Raw genomic sequence first — 19,104 nt, forward strand, 5'->3', positions numbered from 1 at the left:
CTATCTGTGTCCTAAATTTTCCTGGTGCAAGACGATGAACCCCAGGGTATATACCCCAGACAATGTAGCTCCTTCAAAAGTACACTCTGAGATGCAAATAGTCCTAAAGCAAATTAGATGCACGTGCACTAGAAGGTATGTCCAAGTGTTGTCAGTTGGCCGGTTCAGGTTCTTGACTTCGCCACGTAAAAGAATTTGAGAGTGAGTCCAAAGTACTCCAAAGAGTAGGCAAAGAAGTTTATTGCAAAGCAAAAGTGATACAGGAGTTAAGAAGAAATCACTTAGGCAGACAGTAAGAGCATGGGAGTCCTCGGTAAGGCTTTTCTTTTTAATGAAAAGCAGCCCCAAATCATTTTCTAACAAAGAGTAGCCTGTAAAGTGGAGCTGCAGACATAGACAAACAAGCTGGAAGCTTGCACGGGTAAATGCCACAGGGAACTAGGGACTAGACATGTTCAAGATGGCGGCTTCATCACCTCTTCTCTGCCAGCCAAGTGTACAGGGAGGAGCAGATAAGATAGCCCACCAAGGACAATTTATTTGCATAATAAGATTAGGGTGGGGCAATCAGCCTTCCCTGCTATGTAAATGTCACACCTGATTGAACCAATCTGTGAGCCCTATGTAAATCAGACACCGCCTCCTCAAGCTGGACTATAAAATGCAGTGCATCACTACCAGCCAGTCTTTTCCACTCAGAGACCCCTCTCTCTCCGGAGAGAGCTGTTTCTCTTTCCTTTCTCTTCTGCCCATTAAACCTCAGCTCCTAAACTCCTCGGGTGTGTCCGTGACCTAAATTTTCCTGGTGCGAGACGACGAACCCCAGGGTATATACCCCAGACAGTGTAACTGCTTCAAAAGTACACTCTGAGAGGCAAAGCAGGCTGCTAAAAGAGAGAGGCAGCCCCTAGTACCTTAAGGGCAATTGCCTTTATGGGAGCTGTACATGCATATTCATAAAATACTGCTGAGGTCAAACATGCAAAGATAGGCCTGCAGTTGGCACATGCGCTCAGCATCTACATGCTCTAACATGCATCACAGGTATCATTAGCATATAAAACTACCTAGGGGTGTGTTTTTTACATTTTTTTTTTTTTTTTTGAGACAGAGTCTTGCTCTGTCTCCCAGGTTGGTGTGCAATGGCGCCATCACGGCCCACTGCAACCTCCACCTCCCAGGCTCAAGTCATCCTCCTGCTTCAACCTTCCTAGTAGCTGGGATTACAGGCGTGAGCCACCACGCCCCGCTAATTTTCTGTTTAATTTTTATGGAGATGGAGTCTTACTATGTTGCTCAGGCTTCTCCCGCCTCAGCTTCCCAATGTGCTCAGATAGGCGTGAGGCACTGCGCCTGGCCTTTTTTTTAACCATTAAAATGAGGAAAAGGTCACTACAAGCTAAACCTTGAGCCTAGCTGCACATGCGGGACCCCGGAGAAGTCCCTAGCTCCCTCGGGGCAGGCATTTGTAGCTAATAGCTTCTTGTGCTTTTGAAGCTGATTTGCTGGAGACTGGAGAAGCTACAAGAAGAATTACGGCTTTTTGTTCGCTTTCCGGGCTGTCTGGGACAGACAGCAGGAATTTGTAACCATCTGGTCGGCTGGTATCCTGTAGCACCCTTGCAGAAGGGTTAGGCATTGGCCCAAGAGGGTGCAAAGGATGCGGAAGGAGCCCGCGGAGCGTCAACAAGAGGACGAGTCAACAGAAGGGTGTTTAAGGCAAGATGGTATGTAAAAACAAATAACTAGAAACAACCTAAATATCCATCAATAGGAAAATGGCCTCTTAAATTATGGAACAGCTATTTATTACATGCAATGCAGCAGCTTACAGGAATGAGGTGGTGGATAGATGACGGGTTGTTAGGTGCACCAAACCACCATGGCACATGTATACCTAGGTAACAAACCTGCACGTTCTGCACATGTATCCCAGAACTTAAAGTAAAATAAAAAATTAAAAAATAAAAACAAAACAAGAATGAGATGGTGGAGAAATGATGTCAATCTAGATGAACTCACATGGTTAGCTCTCCTAGGAATGTGGTCAAATGAAAAGCATGGGACCGAATGATCCATTCAGTGCAGTGTTTGCTGCAAGTATATGTGTGTACTTTTTTTTTTTTTCTTTTTTAGTGACAGGCTGTCACTCTGTTACCCAGGCTGGAGTGCAGTGGGGCAACTATGGCTCACTACAGCCTCCAATACCTCGACTCAAGCAATCTTCTTGCCTCTATCTGCATACTTAGAAATGTAGAAGTGGTCTGGAAAGATACATAGCAAATGGATCAGAGTAAGAAGAGAGGAAAGGGTGAAACCTACCTTATCCTTGTTTCATATCTATTTTTAAATGAGGGTATTGGGTTCATGTATTGTGTGCATCATTACAATCAATAAAATTATTATTATTATTTTTTGAGACGGAGTTTTGCTCTTGTTGCCCAGGTTGGCGTGCAATGGCATGATCTCAGCTCACTGCAACCTCTGCCTCCCGGGTGCAAGCGATTCTCCTGCCTCAGCCCCCCTAGTAGCTGGGATTACAGGCGCCTGCCACGGCGCCCAGCTAGTTTTTTGTATTTTTAGTAGAGACGGGGTTTCACCATGTTGGCCAGGCTGGTCTTGAGCTCCTGACCTCAGGTGGTCTGCCCACCTTGGTCTCCCAACGTGCTAGGATTACAGGTGTGAGCCACCGCGCCCTGCAAAATTAATAAAATTATTACTTTTTCTTTTTTTCTTTTTTTGAGACGAGGTCTCACTATGTTGCCCAGGCTGATCTCAAACTCCTGGACTCAAGCAATCCTCCCACCTCAGCCTCTCAAAGTGCTGGGATTATAGGCATCAGCCACCACAACTGGCTAATGAAATTATTTTTCTAGACTAACAAAATCCATTCTTTCCCTCACATTGAAGCCCTATAGCGTTATCTTGGGATCTACTTTATTAGCTAAAAGGAATTTGCAGTAAGCATGTAGCTTTCCCCTAGAAACAGGCATTTCTGAAGTCTTACAGTTCTTAGCATTTGCTCTCTTGCCCTTCTCACCATATCGCTCTCTGATCAATCTTGATTTTATTGCTAATTTGCTCTTCTTCTGAGGACAAGGTTCTCTAAGCAAAATTAAATATCAAATCAGCCATGTTCAAACTGTCACAGTTTAAGAATTACTAGAATTTGGTGAGTTTTTTTTTGTTTTTATTCTTGTTTTTTCAGTTGGAGTCTCACTCTGTTGCCCAGGCTGGAGTGCAGTGGCATGATCTTGGCTCATCACAACCTCTACCTCCCAGTTCAAGTGATTCTCCTGCCTCAGCCTCCCAAGTAGCTGGGATTACAGGCATCTGCCACCACGCCCGGCTGATTTTTGTATTTGTAGTAGAGACAGTAGGATTTCACCATGTTGACCAGGTTGGTCTTGAACTCCTGACCTCAAGTGATCTGCCCACCTCAGCCTCCCAAAGTGCTGGGATTACAGGCATGAGCCCCAGTGCCCAGCCAGGATTACTAGAATTTGAATTCATAATATTTCACTCTATTTGATGGGCACAGGGGACACATGTAGACATCAAATAATCAGGACAAAAAGCATCCCCTCAGCTCGCCACCCAAACCCACTCCACAAGTGGCCTTAGCACAGTTGGGGGTGCTCAGTACAAGTAGTTAGCTGGCAGAACCTGTAAGAAGGATGAATTCAGGTGGGCAATCTCTGGTACCAATGCCAGGTCTTTATTTTATTTATTATTATTATTATTATTATTATTATCATTATTATTATTGAGACAGAGTCTCGCTCTGTCTGTCACCCAGGCTGGAGTGCAGTGGCACGATCTCGGCTCACTGCAACCTCCGCTTCAGGGGTTCAAGCAATTCTCCTGCCTCAGCCTCCTGAGTAGCTTGGACTACAGGCACATGCTACCACGCCCAGCTAATTTTTTGTATTTTTAGTAGAGTTGGGGTTTCATCATGTTAGCCAGGATGGTCTCGATCTCCTGACCTCATGATCTGCCCGCCTCAGCCTCCCAAAGTGCTGGGATTACAGGTGTAAGCCACCGCGCCCGGCCTCATTTGATTTTATTTTAGAGATAGGATTTTGCTCTGTTGCCCAGACTGGAGTGCAGTGGTGTGATTACGGCTCACTGCAGCCTCCACCTCCTGGGCTCAAGCAATACTCCCACCTCAGCTTCCTGAGAGGCTGGGATTACAGGGGCACATCACCACACCTGACTGATTTTTTTATTTTTTCATTTTTTGTAGAGATGGAGTCTCACTGTATTGCCTAGGCTGATCTCAAACTCCTGGCCTCAAGTGATCCTCCCACCTTGGCCTCCAAAAGTACTGGGATTACAGGCATGAGCCACTGCGCCCCCAGCCAAGGCCAGGTCTTTCATTTCCTCATTTGTTCCTAATGTTGTGAAAATGCAACATGGTTTGATTACTGTGTTAGTCCATTCTCACACTGTTATAAAGAACTGCCCAAGACTGGGTAATTTATAAAGAAAAGAGGTTTAATTGACCCACAGTTCTGCATGACTGAGGAGGCCTCAGGAAACTTACAATCATGGCAGAAGGGAAAGAGGCACGTCTTACATGATGGTAGGCGAGAGACAGCAAGTGTGCAAAGGAGGAACTATCAGACCCTTATAAAACCATTAGATCTTGTGAGAACTCACTCACTATCATGAAAACAGCATGGGAGACACAGCCCCCATGATCCAATCACCTCCCACCAGGTCCCTCTCTCGACACGTGGGGATTATGGGGATTATAATTCAAAAGTATATTTGGGTGGGGTCACAGAGCCTAACCATATCAATTACCTTCCATGACAGTATCCTAGTAGGGCACAGGGAAGAATGTTACTCAACAAGACTTTTTTTCCCTCTTTCAGTCACCCTGTGTTTCTGCTTCTGCTTAGATGGTGGTGGTGGTGACGGTGGTGGTGGTGACGGTGGTGGCGATGATGGTGGTGGTGGTGGTGATGGTGGTGGTGGTGATAGTGATAGTGATGTCGAGGGCATGTGTGTGTTTGCATATACACACACGCGCGCGTGGAATTCTCTGACTCCTTTCTCTCTCTTTCTTTCCTTTTTTTTTTTTTTTTTTTAGATGGCGTCTTGCTCTGTTGCCCACTCTGGAGTGCAGTGGCACGATCTTGACTCACCACAACCTTCGCCTCCTGGGCTCAAGCGATTCTTCTGCCTCAGCCTCCCGAGTAGCTGGGACTACAGGCACGTGCCGCCACGCCTGGCTAATTTGTGTGTATTTTTAGTAGAGACAGAATTTCACCATGTTGGCCAGCCTGGTCTTGAACTCCTGACCTCAGGTGATCCGCTTGCCTTGACCTCTCAAAGTGCTGGGATTACAGACATGAACCACCGTGCCCAGCCTTCCCTGTCTCTTTCTGCTTGCAGTTCCTGTTCTTGATGGCCCTTGGTCATCCTCCGTGTGCTTCTGCCTGTCCCACTTTCCCTCTCCAACTTAGTGCTCTTCCTCTGCATTTCCAGTGCTCCTTTTATCTCACCCACTTAGCATAGGGTGGACCAAAATAAAAAATAAAACAACCAGTTTTGGAGTGGTCAGACAGAATTGAGTCCATTTCCCACTTCTTACAAGCTGTGTGGTCAGCATTGTTTTCCATAATCTTTCTGAGCTCTAGTTTCTTCTTGTGGAAAAATGAGAGCAGTTGGGGCTTCTTCTCCGTTGTTCTGAGGTATTGATATCACAACTCCAGCAAAGTCCCTGGCACCATAAGTGTTAGTTTCCCTCCTCCTCTTTCCCTTAATTTCTGGACTTTTTTTTTTCCTTCCTCACCACTGCCCATTCTCTCTACTTTCTCCTAAATGTCTATAAGACCAAACTATATTACATATACTAAATTATTCATATGTGTAAAATGAAGGGTTTAATATCCTTCATCATTCCTTTTCCTAGCCACTACAAATTGCTAGAAACCTGGCCAGGTGCTGTGGCTCACACCTGTATTCCCAGCACTTTGGGAGGCTGAAGCAGGTGGATCACGAGGTCAGGAGTTCAAGACAAGCCTGGCCACGATGGTGGAACCCTATCACTACTAAAATACAAAAATTAGCTGGGCATAGTGGCAGGTGCCTGTGATCTCAGATACTTGGGAGGCTGAGGCAGAGAGTTGCTTGAACCTGGGAGGCAGAGCCGAGATCACACACCACTGCACTCCAGCCTGGGCGGCAGAGCAAGACTCCGTCAAGAAAGAAAGAAAGAGAGAAAGAGAGAGAGAGAGAGAGAGGGAGGGAGGGAGGGAGAACATTCTGCATTTCTCTCAAGGACAATAAAACATCAGCTATTGTTTTTATGTGACCCTCACTTGATCCATTTCATCAGTGGCCCTTAATGGGGAAAATACGGTCATGGGGTGGCAGTGGAGGACTCCTCTTCCTCATGCTCATTCAGTGAACTTGCTGGACCTCGAGCTGCAGGATTTATCTTTTACAGCTCCATAGCAATGTCTTTGTTTGGTATCTCTGTGCCAGAGATCCTAATGGCCCACAGTATTTGCAGTCATCGTCATCCTGTATAAACTCATGACTTACAACTGCATCATCGGCACCTGTGCCAGGACCCCACCCTGGGGCACAAAGGAACTAACTAGGAGGTGATGGGAAGTGGAAGTCTGTTCTACAGGCCACATGAAGGGGTAGCAGAAAGACATATTTTGTAATGTGGAGATGAACCACCCTCAACTCGACTTTCCCCCACGTCTAAGGGAATAGACTTGGCATAAAGCAGAAAAGGCTCATAGAACAGAAAAGCACATTGAAAATGATCCTTTTCCAACTCTACTGTTTTATAGATGGAGAGATCGAGGCCCCAAGAAGGTAAAGTGATTCTGTTGGTCACATTAGCTGGTTACTAGCAGAGCAGGAACTGGAACACAGCCCTCTCTCCCCTCATCATCCCACACTGCTGGGCATGAAGTCCCATCCGCAAGGTGGGCCCAACAACTTTCTCTCTTTTCTCCCAATATATGTGGATATTTTTCTGATATGAAACATACATGTCGGCCGGGAGTGGTGGCTCATGCCTATAATCCCAGCACTTTGGGAGGCCGAGGTAGGTGGATCAACTGGGGTCAGGAGATCAAGACCAGTCCGGGCAACACGGTGAAACCCTGTCTCTACTAAAAATACAAAAATTAGCCAGGCGTTGTGGCGCGCACCTGTAGTCCCAGCTGCTGGGGAGCTGAAGCACGAGAATTGCTTAAACCTGGGAGGCGGAGGTTGCAGTGAGTTGAGATCGCGCCATTGACCTTTGACCTCTAGCGCGGGCATCAGAGTAAGACTATCTCAAAAAAAAAAAAAAAAAGACATGTTCATGATAGAAAACCAAAAAAGACTTTAAAAATTTAAAAGAAAACAAAATCACCCATACTTGCACTCTCAGAAAAAATGATTGTTGCCATTTTGATGTATTAGGTTGAACCATATGAAATTGCTGGTATTTGACCATTTTCAACCTATAAAAGTGACAATTTCATATGGTTTAACCTAATATTTCCTCCCACCTTTTCTCCACGACAAACATAAAACTATTTTAAAATATAAAACAAGGATGAGACTACATGTATATATTTGTGTGTAATTCTTTAGAGCTTACCTTTTTTTTTTTTTTTTGAGATGGAGTCTTGCTCTGTCACCCAGGCTGCAGTGGCATGATCTCTGCTCACTACAACCTCTGCCTCCCGAGTTCAAGTGATTCTCCTGCCTCAGCCTCCCGAGTAGCTGGGATTACAGGTGCCTGCCACCCCGCCCGGCTAGTTTTTTGTATTTTTAGTAGAGACGGGGTTTCACTATGTTGGCCAGGCTGGTCTTGAACTCCTGACCTCGTGACCCACCCACCTCAACCTCCCAAAGTGCTGGGATTACAGGTGTTAGCGTGCCTGGCCTAGAGCCTACCTTTTAAAGTGAAATATTAGTAATTACAAATATAAGAAGAGGATAATGCCACGTCCACTCACATGTCTCCCACTCTTCCCCTGAGAAATCAGATGTCACATATACAATTGAAGCCCACTATCCACCACTCTCCAACAGGAGTTCCTCCCTGTCACCTGGAGGTAACCACTGTCATCACTCTGGTATTTATCACACATTGGTTTGTGTCACTAAATCATATGCAGTATTGTTTAGCATTTTTAACTTTATATAAATGAGACCAAGGGAGATGTGTCTTACATGACTTTTATTGTTTATAAAGGATTATATGTGTGTGTGTGTGTGTGTGTGTGTGTGTGTGTATATATATATATATATTTTTTTTTTGAGACAGAGTCTTACTCTGTTGCCCAGGCTGGAGTACAGTGGTGTGATCTCAGCTCACTACAACTTCTGCCTGCCAGGTTCAAGTGATTCTCCTGGCTCAGCCTCCCAAGTAGCTGGGATTACAGGCGCATGCCACCACGCCCTGCTAATTTTTGTATTTTTAGTGGAGACAGTGTTTCTCCATGTTAGCCAGGCTGGTCTCAAACTCCTAACCTGAGGTGATCCACCCACCTTGGCCTCCCAAAGTGCTGGGATTACAGGCCTGAACCACCGTACCTGGCCAAATTGTATATTTATGAAACTTATCCATGTTGATGATACATGTAGCTTTTGTTCACTCGCTTTCAATTTTTTGCTATTAAATGTTCAAATTTACTATCTGCCTGCCTCCACTAGACAGGTATCTTCCGCGGTGGAGACTCTGTCTTAGTTATCTACGGCACCCAAGAGGCCCCGGAAATGGTCGTTGAGTGGAATGGACAGATGCAGGAAGTGAAAAGCTGAAAATCACTGTGCCAGATAAGCCCAGACTCATCTGTTGGGCACTCAAGGCAGACAGCACTGATAAGAAGGCCCTTGTATCTGGGAGAGGCAGACGTCAAAGCTGAACATTTCTTTATGATGCCTCTGTCAAGTGACAGATTTAGAGTTCTAAGGCATCTGATCCAGAACTGGAGGGGAGGACGGCAGCATCAGGAAAAGCTTCCAGAGAGCCCAGAGCTCATTCCTGAAGGATGAGTAGGTCCCTCTCTTCATGGCAACCAGAACCAGAAGCCCAAATTTATTTTTTATTTTTTATTTTTTTTTTAGAGAGACAAGGTCTCATTCTGCTACCCAGGCTGGAGTTCAGTGGCATGATCATAGCTCACTATAACCTTGAATTCCTGGGCTCAAACAATCCTCCCATTTCAACCCCCCAAGTAGCTGGGACTACAGGCATACACCATCATGCCTGGTTAATTTTTAAAATTATTTTTACATACAGGGTCTCCCTGTGTTGCCCAGGTTGGTCTCAAATACCTGGCCTCAAGCCACCCTCCCACCTCAGCCTCCCAAAGCACTGGGATTACAGGTGTGAGTCATCGCCCCCAGCCCACATTTTTAGATAAAGAGATTTGCTTATATGTCCTCAGGATTCTTCGGTTATATCCATAAAACCAAGTTTTTCAGAACATTAACATATATGATTGGCAGAAAAATGGCATTGCTGGAGCCATAAAACACAGACAACGAAAAATAACAATCCCTTTGTCAAAATCTACCCACCTCTGATGAGTTCAAAGTTACAGGAATAGTAACAAGTCACAGTGGCAATGAGGCACACAGGCGAGCGTTTAGGGGCTCTGGAATCAGATGGAGCTGAATCAGAATCCTGGCTCATCCACTTCCTAAATGTGTGACCCTGGGCAAGTCATTCACTTCGTTCAGTTTCTCTCTCTTCATCTGCAAAATAGAAATACAAATGTCTACCTTGCAAGTTGATGAATGCAACCTGCCTGGCATATAGTGTGTATCCTATAAATGGGAGGAAATCCTATCATAAGACTGGGTTGGGAAAGAACTGCCTTTGACTATGAAGGTGGACATGGTTGTTGAGAGAGTAAACTCCTCATAGCCATGAAAACCCTGCATCTCACTGTGACTGCTGATACAAGCCACTGGTCCTGTACAGTAGCTGGGAATCGTTCTCAGCCCTCCTCAAGAACACGCATGTCCTGTGAAGACGATATATCTGGGCTGGAGGCAGTGGCTCATGCCTGTAATCCCACCACTTTGGGAGGCCAAGGTGAGTGGATCACCTAAGGTCAGGAGTTTGAAACCAGCCTGGCCAACATGGCGAAACACCATGTCTATTAAAAATACAAAAATTAGCCAGGCATGGTGGCAGGTGCCTGTAATCCCAGCCACTCGGGAGGCTGAGGCAGGAGAATCACTTGAACCTGGGAGGCAGAGATTGCAGTGAACCAAGATTGGGCCACTGCTCTCCAGCATGGGCGACAGAGCAAGAGTCCATCTCAAAAAAAAAAAAAAGAAGAAGACACATCTGCTGATAGCCCAAGAAGCTGCTTCCTTTGCCTTTGTGTGCATTTCTCTTCTTGGAGAAGATGAAAGGAATAAATGGGTATGTATTATATCAGTAAAGTCTAGGAGAACCCAGTCCTAGAGAAAGGATCTCTCAAATAAAGCAGAAGGTTTCCAAGCCCACTTAAAAGTTCACAAAAATGTTCACATGCGAAAGCATAGACCTAAGCATCCTGAAAGGAGGGAAAATCCGGTGTTTCCACTACCTACTACTTCCCAGGTGAATATCTCTATTGTTTTCCATTAGAAGAAAATATTGCGGTCAAAATGACCCCCTTGCAGTAGATCTATTCAAAGAAAAGAGCATTTAATTTTTGTATTTACAGCTAATCATAAGATTACACTCATAAGATTACACTCAGCCTCTCCACCCACACACACTTTAAATTAACTTTTATTTCAATTTGCACAGCTAGATTACTAGAGTTTCTCCATTTTGCTGGTGAAAAAAAAATGCCATGATTTAAAAGGTGCACACCAGGCCAGGCATGATGGCTCACACCTGTAATCCCAGCACTTTGGGAAGCCAAAGTAGGTGGATCACTTGAGGCCAGGAGTTCAAGACCAGCTTGGCCAACATGGTGAAACCCCATCTCTACAAAAAATACAAAAATTACTTGGGGGTAGTGGGACATGCCTGTAATGCCAGCTACTTGGGCTGCTGAGGCACAAGAATCACTTGAACCTGGGAGGCAGAAGTTGCAGTGAGCCAAGATCATGGTATTATATTCCAGCCTGGGCAACAGAGCAAGACTCTGTCTCAAAAAAATTAAATTAAATTAAAGCTCCACATCATTTGACTCAATACCTAGCCTCATAAATAATCATTCAGTCATATGTTTTCATGGGAAAGATGATAAGCAACTTAAATGCCCACCCCAAAGGGGCTTTTTCAAATAAACAAGGATGCCTCCGTATCATAGAATAATCAGTAACCAACAAAAATAGTCTCATAGAGGATGACAGATCAAATGAAATGAAATGGTGTATACAATGTGTTATTGGGTGAAAACAGAAGTTTGCAAAGAGGTGAGGCTCCCATTTTTGGAAAAAGACACACGCATACATACATGCAGAGAGAGAGAGAGAGAATGAAAGAATAGGCATCAAATTAAGTTGATTACTTCTGGACTCTCAGAAATGGGCATGATTTTTACTTTTTTGTGTGTGCATTTTTTGCATGTTTGTATTTTTCTAAATTTCACACATGGAAATTTTACTATAAAGTTTTTCTTTTTTTTCTTTTTTTTTTTTTTTTAATAAAAAGCATCCCAAAGAAGATGTGAACAACCTTTGGAACACCTGGCTCTTTGCTCTAAGCCTGTTCTCTAAGCTTCCATCAGCAACAGACCTCAAAAATGCCAGGGCTGGAGTACCCTCTCATGGGAAAAGATCAACTATTTCATTCTCCAGCAGCCAAACCTAACTTTGATTCTGTCAGGTATGTCATTCGTGACATAATATAAGCACATTTATTGGTACAAGGAATTGGCATAGCTACCGCTACCATACTCATTGGCTTGGCTTGTCCAAAAAGAAAACTGGAGAATGCAACTCAGATTTTTAAGGAACACATTGAGTACTGTTCCTTGGGGACACTCCACTCATGCTTACAGCTGTGACATTGGCATTGCTGTAGCATCAGGAATTTGAGATGGGCTGACCGTCACATGGGTGGCTGAGTCACTTAATTATAGACTAACAAAAGCTACCAGCACTTTGCTATGAAGCTGGAACCCGCCATTGCTCCCCTCTGAGACAGAAATGACCAGCCCACTTTGTGCCATGGTGAATCTATTACGTATTCCTTAGATTCTTTGTAACATTCAGGAGCTTTGCAGTCATAAAATGGTAGCCAGGCTGGTCTTCTTCCCAACAACGGTAGTTTACAAAGGTAGTGAGAGCAATGCATTTGGGAATAGATCAAGTGAAAATGTAAGTGTCCAAAGAAGTAATATGACACCCCTTTCCCCAACCCAAAAATACTCCCTGCAGCTCTAACATCACCACCTACAGGAGGTCTTTCAGGGTTTCCCAAGCTACTCTTAGACCAAGAACTATCATCTCTTTATCCCCAGATGAGGCCCTGACTTTTGAGAGTCTACAGATGAATGGATGAATGAATGAATGAGTATGTGACTCCACAAGTACGTGAGAGAATGAACGTGAGAATGAGTAAATGAATGTATCTGCTTCAGCAGCACTTGGTAGATATATCTGCTCATTTATTTCACAAAAATTGATCAAAGATTTACTCTATGCCAGATTCTATGGTGGGCACTGGGATACTAACAAGATAGACAGGTCCCTGCTTTCAGGGAGTTTATATTATAGTTGGGGAGATAGTCAACACACAAAGAAAAAAATGTGTGTATGATTTCAGATGGTGATAGCACGATGAAGAAAATACATGGGGTATATGAGACAGAGTGTCGGGGGGTGCTGCATGGCTAGAAGATAAGGGCAGCAGGGAAAGCTTCTTTTTGAAGGTGGAAGCTAAGCTCTGACTTAGAATGACTGTGTAAGCACTTCTTACGGGCATGTGTGACATAACCTTTTCCCTGCGGGGCTCTGGGGAGAATGACTACATCTTATTCATCATTGTGTGCTATCAGGTTACAGTACCAAGCACATGGGATTTTCCACCAGATTACCTGAGTTCAAATTCTGCTTCTACCACTTACTAGCTATGGATCTTGGGTAAGTTACCTAAACATTGAAATCTCAGTTTCCTCACCCAAAAATGGGGGTAGGGAATAATAATGATGATGATGATGATGATGATGATGATGATGATGATGATGATAATGATAATACATTTCTAAAAGTTATTGCTGTCTACCCAAAATGGATGCCTCCCCTTCCATAGTATGAAGTTGTTGCTTAAAAGCAGCTGTCCAAACCTGGGTTCCATTTTCCAGTCCCCTTGCACCCAGGTGCAGCCATGGGACCAACTTCTGCCACTAGGACATGAACAGAAGTGATGTGTGTCATCATTCAGGCCTGGATCCCTGAGTCACCGTATGGAGGAAAACTATCCATTGACTAATAACAACTTCATTGGACAAAGTGAGAGAAAAATGAACTTCTATTGTGTTAAACCTCTGAAATTTTAGGATTTCTGAAACTTTAGCATCTAGTAAAACACAAATTAATACAACCTGTAAGTGCTGTAAAAATCAGATGGGTGTGCCACACAATGCCTACACAAAATGTGCACCAGCAGTTGCTGGCCTAAAACAACGGAGAACAGGGCTTTGGGTTCTTTCAAATCAGCCTCATGAGATTTTGACCATGTACCCCTTCTTGTTTCTAGAAGGGGATGGTTTTTACTGAACTGGATATTTTATTGAACTGGATATTTATTTCTGGGAAGGTTACTGATTATAGGAAGAGTAACATTAGGCCAGAATTACTAACCATCCCTCTGGCTTTATGGCCTTGCAGACTTTTGCATCATCCAAAAAAAAATGTTTTAATTGACTGAGCATACAAGAGGTAATCCTGCTCTGCAAAGTCATCGCTCTCTACTTCAGCCCAGAGCTTGGAGCAGAGCTTAAAAATCAAGAGCTTCCCCCAGGATATAAAACATGTTTTCTCTTTCTCCTTCCTCTTCCTCCAGGACAGTTCTATGATGAGGTCTCTGTAAGACTTTTAGTTCTCAGGCATCTAAGAGTGAAGAAAAGAACTATATGCTTCATGTTTTCATCTACTTGCAAATGAGATAATGAATATAAATCTCCTAACACAGCCAATGACACATCAGAGGAATTCAACAAATGGGCATCCTTTTAGTTCATTTAACCCTCGCTGTCAACTATGACATGCTTGATAGCTTGTCTCAGCCCATAATAAAAATGACCCAATGGGTATTATTGTCTCCATTTGACAAAAAAACAGAGGCTTAGAGAGTTCAACTATATATCATTACTATGTCAAGAAATGTCTGGTACACCAGTTTCTTCTGATTTAATTCTCACAATCGTGTAGAGAATGCATGAGGTTGGTTTTGTTGTCCCCATTTTGTGGATGAGAAAACTGAGGCTCAAAGAATTTAGACAACTTTAATTCTTGGACAGACATTTTCTAGTACTTTTCTGTGCGCCAGGCTCTGTGCTGAGATGCTGGGGAACCACAATAAAGACACATTCCCTACCCTCCGAGAGCTCTCAGTCTGGTGTAAGAGACAAGATAAAACAGGCAATGTCAGGCCAGGCACGGTGGCTCATGCCGATAATCCCAGCACTTTGGGAGACTGAGGAGGGTGGATCACGAGATCAGGAGGTCAAGACCAAGATGGCCAACACGGTGAAACCCCGTCTCTACTAAAAACACAAAAATTAGCCAGGTGTGGTGTCGTGCGCCTGTAATCCCACCAACTCAGGCAGGAGAATTGCTTGAACCCGGGAGGTAGAGGTTGCAGTGAGCCAAGATCATGCCACTGCACTCTAGCCTGGGCAACAGAGAAAGACTATGTCTCTGGAAAAAAAAAAAAAAAAATTGAGGAAAGTATGATTTGCTAGAAAATCCAAGTAAACCTAGGATGTTTTGGGAATAAAGAGGAGGGTCCACCTAACTCAAAATTGGGGAGAGGAGGAGAAACGTGAAGTATTTTAGTTTACTTTAGATGTAAGATAAGATGTACCCTTGGATAAGATTCAGCTAGAATGGGCATTGTGCAAGAATGTTCCAAGAATAGGAATCACTGGAGCAGTTTCATCAGTAGGTGTGGATTTCTTCCTGTTTATTCTTGGGCTTCTTTAAACAAAAGAGAATTGTTGGGCTTCTTGTGTCTGTGAAGAAATGTATTCTCATCTCTGGCACCTGTTTTGTTGTTTTGTTTTGTTTTGTTTTGAGACAGTTTCGCTCTTGTTGCCCAGGCTGGAGTGCAATGGTGTGATCTCAGCTCACCGCAACCTCCACCTCCTGGGTTCAAGCAATTCTCATGCCTCAGCTTCCCGAGTAGCTGGGATTACAGGCATGTGCCACCATGCCTGGCTAATTTTGTATTTTCAGTAGACACAGGGTTTCTCCATGTTAGCCAGGCTGGTCTCGAGCTCCTGACCTCAGGTGATCTGCCCACCTCGGCCTCCCACAGTGCTGGAATTACAGGTGTGAGCCACTCCACCTGGCCTCTGGCACCTTTTTTAGTCATTATCTTCAAACATAACCTGAAATCCATTGTCTTTTTCCTTCTGAGACTGTAATTAATCTTAAGTTAGACATTTCATGTCATTTACTTCTCTATTTCCTGCCTTTTTAATTCCCCATACTTTACTTTAAAAGATTGTCTTTTGACTTGTTTTGACCTTTACTGTTCGTTGCTATTTTTTCTTTAGCTGTGTCTAATCTAACACTAAAACCATCCATTGCATTCTTAGTTTTGGTTCTTACATTTTTCAGTTATGGAATTTCTCTTTGGTTCTTTTTCAAATATGCTAACACTTTTTATCACTTTCCCGTTTTCTGACAACATCTTCCAACTTGTATCTCCTCGAATGTAGTAAGCATGGTTGTTTTCTGATTGGTCTATGTTAATTCCATCAACAGTAGTTCCTATGGATCTGTTTCTGCTGTCAGTTGTTTCTGTTGACTCTTGCTCATGGTGTCTCGTCTTTTTTTTTTTTTTTTTTTTTTTTTTTGAGATGGAGTCTTGCTCTGTCGCCCAGGCTGGAGTGCAATGGCATGATCTTGGCTCACTGCAACCTCTGCCTCCTGGGTTCAAGTGATTCTCCTGCCTTAGCCTCCCCAGTAGCTGGGGATACAGGCATGCACCACCAGCCCTGGCTAATTTTTGTATTTTTAGTAAAGACAGGTTTCACCATGTTGGCCAGGCTGGTCTCAAACCCCTGACCTCAGGTGATCCGCCCACCTCAGCCTCCCAGAGTGCTGGGATTACACCCATGCGCCACCACACCTGGCTAATTTTTGATTTTTAGTAAAGACGGGGTTTCACTATGTTGGTCAGGCTGGTCTCAAACTCCTGACCTCAGGTGGTCCGCTGGCCTCAGCCTCCCCAGTAGCTGGGATTACAGGCATGCGCTACCACGCCCGGCTAATTTTTGTATTTTTAGTAAAGACGGGGTTTCACCATGTTGGTCAGTCTGGTCTTGAACTTCTGACCTTGTGATCTGCCCACCTTGGCCTCCCAAAGTACTGGGATTACAGGCGTGACAAGGCAATGTCTTGTCTTTTCACGTGCCTAGATATCTTTCATTGCTTATTGTATACTGTGTTTTAAAACATAATTATTAAAATAATTTGAGGCTAAGGATGATGTTCTGTTCTTCCAAAGGAGATTGTCATTAGCTTCTGTCAAACACCTGAGGCCACTGACTGTCTCAGATGATTTAATCAAATTCAAAACATTGAGATTTTCTGGGCTACCCTGATGACTCAAAGACCAGCCACAGTTCAAGCTAGAGTTGGTTTACTTTCATTTCACCCTTTTTCCTGAAGTATGGGCTTTCTGGATCTCAGCTAAAAATTAGAATGGTTTACCAGAATCTCTACTTTTTATGCGATTCAAAATCCTACTCTAGTTCCCTCTCAGATCTCTACAGGCTGACAAAATTACAGCTCAATCGGCCGGGCGCGGTGGCTCAAGCCTGTAATCCTTGCACTTTGGGAGGCCGAGACGGGCGGATCACGAGGTCAGGAGATCGAGACCATCCTGGCTAACCCGGTGAAACCCCGTCTCTACTAAAAAATACAAAAAACTAGCCGGGCGAGGTGGCGGGCGCCTGTAGTCCCAGCTACTCGGGAGGCTGAGGCAGGAGAATGACGTAAACTCGGGAGGCGGAGCTTTCAGTGAGCTGAGATCCGGCCACTGCACTCCAGCCTGGGCGACAGAGCGAGACTCCGTCTCAAAAAAAAAAAAAAAAAAAAAAAAAATTACAGCTCAATCATTTAGTGCCTATTCAACACCAGCCAACGTTTCTGGACAAAAGCAGCCTGGGATATTGGGCTTACCTCTCTAAGATCGTGTCTTTTCCCAGATCTCAGCCAGTCTTCCTCAGTGTCTTGTTAGCTCTTTGACACTTTAAAGATGTTTTTGTATTTTATACAGCTTATTTAGGTATGATCATCTTTCGGCCATTAGATACAGAAACTGAGGGACAGTATGTGCAAAGGCCCAGAGGTCACAAAACTTCTGAGTAGTCAGGCAGGATTGGAACTCAGGGTATAACCGTTTCAAATCCCAGATTCTTCTACACAGCACTGCTCAGTCCACATCATGATGATATAGATGGATAGGCTGATGTATAGATGGATAAAAGCTAATACTTACCAAGCCTTTACTATGTCAGGCACTCTGTTCAAGCTTTGGATTTTTTAAACTCATTTCATATTGAAAACAATCCTATGAGTTAGATATTGTTATTACTTCTATTTTACATATGAGGAAACTGAGGTTCAGAAAGATTAGCACACTGGCCCAGGATCACACAGCTAGCAACAGTTCAGCTGGAATTCAAACCTGAGAGTCCAACTCAGAGCCTGTGCCCTGACCACAAAGTTTTGAATAAAAGTTACTTGTTGCCAAGGGTCTGAGAATCGTTTATCCTACCACATAGATTCAGGCACAAATACTAACCCTAAGACCACTGGTTCTCCAAGATCGACCTTCCCAGGTAATACTGTACTATTTGTACCCTACACTTGCCTGAGTTCAGATATAACAAAGTCTTCACTTCCACGTATTGGGAAGCGTTGCTTTGAAATCTTCAATTCTGAAAACTGTAACCATCCTCACTGCCTCCATCAGATGTTTCTCTCCAAGGGAGACCAGAACAGTTTACAAGCTAATCAGTTCCTGCCAGCCTCATAAATTGGGAGACAAGGGTGGGGCAGTGAAGGGGGAAATGTTTTATTATCCCCATTTTGCATAGGCAAGTTCCAAGCCAAAGCAGGTGAGTCATCCACAGAGATCGGAATCCAACACCCATTCTGTTCCGCCTCCTGAATTCCCTCCTGCAGTGGGGGACTTTACCCCACAGATAAAGCGACTTCTCTGCTAGGAAATATGCAAAGTAGACTTTGGGCCTCCCAGGGAGCCAGTGGTGGGAGACAGGTGCATGCCAGGTCCATGAGCCTCCCTAAGAATTGATTGGTCTCATATCCTGAATTTTCAGGGCATGAATAATGATCCAAGCTACTATTAATTAAGCATTTACCACTGTGCTAAAGCATTTTCATGTGTGATTTCATTTAATCCTCCTACAACCCTCTGAAGAGTCTATCGTTATCCTCACTTTCAGATTAAGAAACTGAAGCCTGGGAAGGTAGAGCATTTGCCATGGCCACCTACTTAGGAAGAAACAGGCCTTTGGGTTGACACTTTGAAGTCAGTCATCTGACATTCCTTTCCACTGTCTTTCCTTCCCACCTACACATGTGCTTCTAAACACTAAGAGAAAGAGTCCAGGGCAAAGGATTTCTGTGGGATCTGTGCTTACTCAAAGTCATGGTGGAGGAAGCTGAATCCCAGAGCAAAGGACACCAGGAAGAGGAAAGGGTTTCTCTGGAAACAGCAGGGTAGGTGCAGGCTGACGTGCTTATTGACGTGGCAACCTGAACACACCTGGAGACACCTGCTCCACCACCCAGATGGCCATGAATGGGTCAAGTTCTTCCCACTGTTGCTCTCTTCTCTTTTCTGCAAAGTTACACAAGGGTCAAGTCCCATCAGGGGTCCCGTCTCCTTCTTATCTCAAGATAAAGCTGGAAAGCATC

General features: G+C 44.2%; 1 long non-coding RNA gene across 1 annotated transcript; it reads left to right on the forward strand.

Moving 5' to 3' along the window:
- Positions 1-11,749: 11,749 nt before the first annotated feature.
- On the forward strand, positions 11,750-18,827 carry LOC139356908 (uncharacterized). Its single transcript, XR_011609437.1, has 3 exons — positions 11,750-11,809; positions 12,984-13,068; positions 18,630-18,827. It is a non-coding gene; the product is annotated as an uncharacterized lncRNA (long non-coding RNA).
- The last annotated feature ends 277 nt before the right edge of the window (positions 18,828-19,104 follow it).

Source organism: Macaca nemestrina, chromosome 1, assembly GCF_043159975.1.
Source record: "Macaca nemestrina isolate mMacNem1 chromosome 1, mMacNem.hap1, whole genome shotgun sequence".
NCBI lineage: Eukaryota > Metazoa > Chordata > Mammalia > Primates > Cercopithecidae > Macaca > Macaca nemestrina.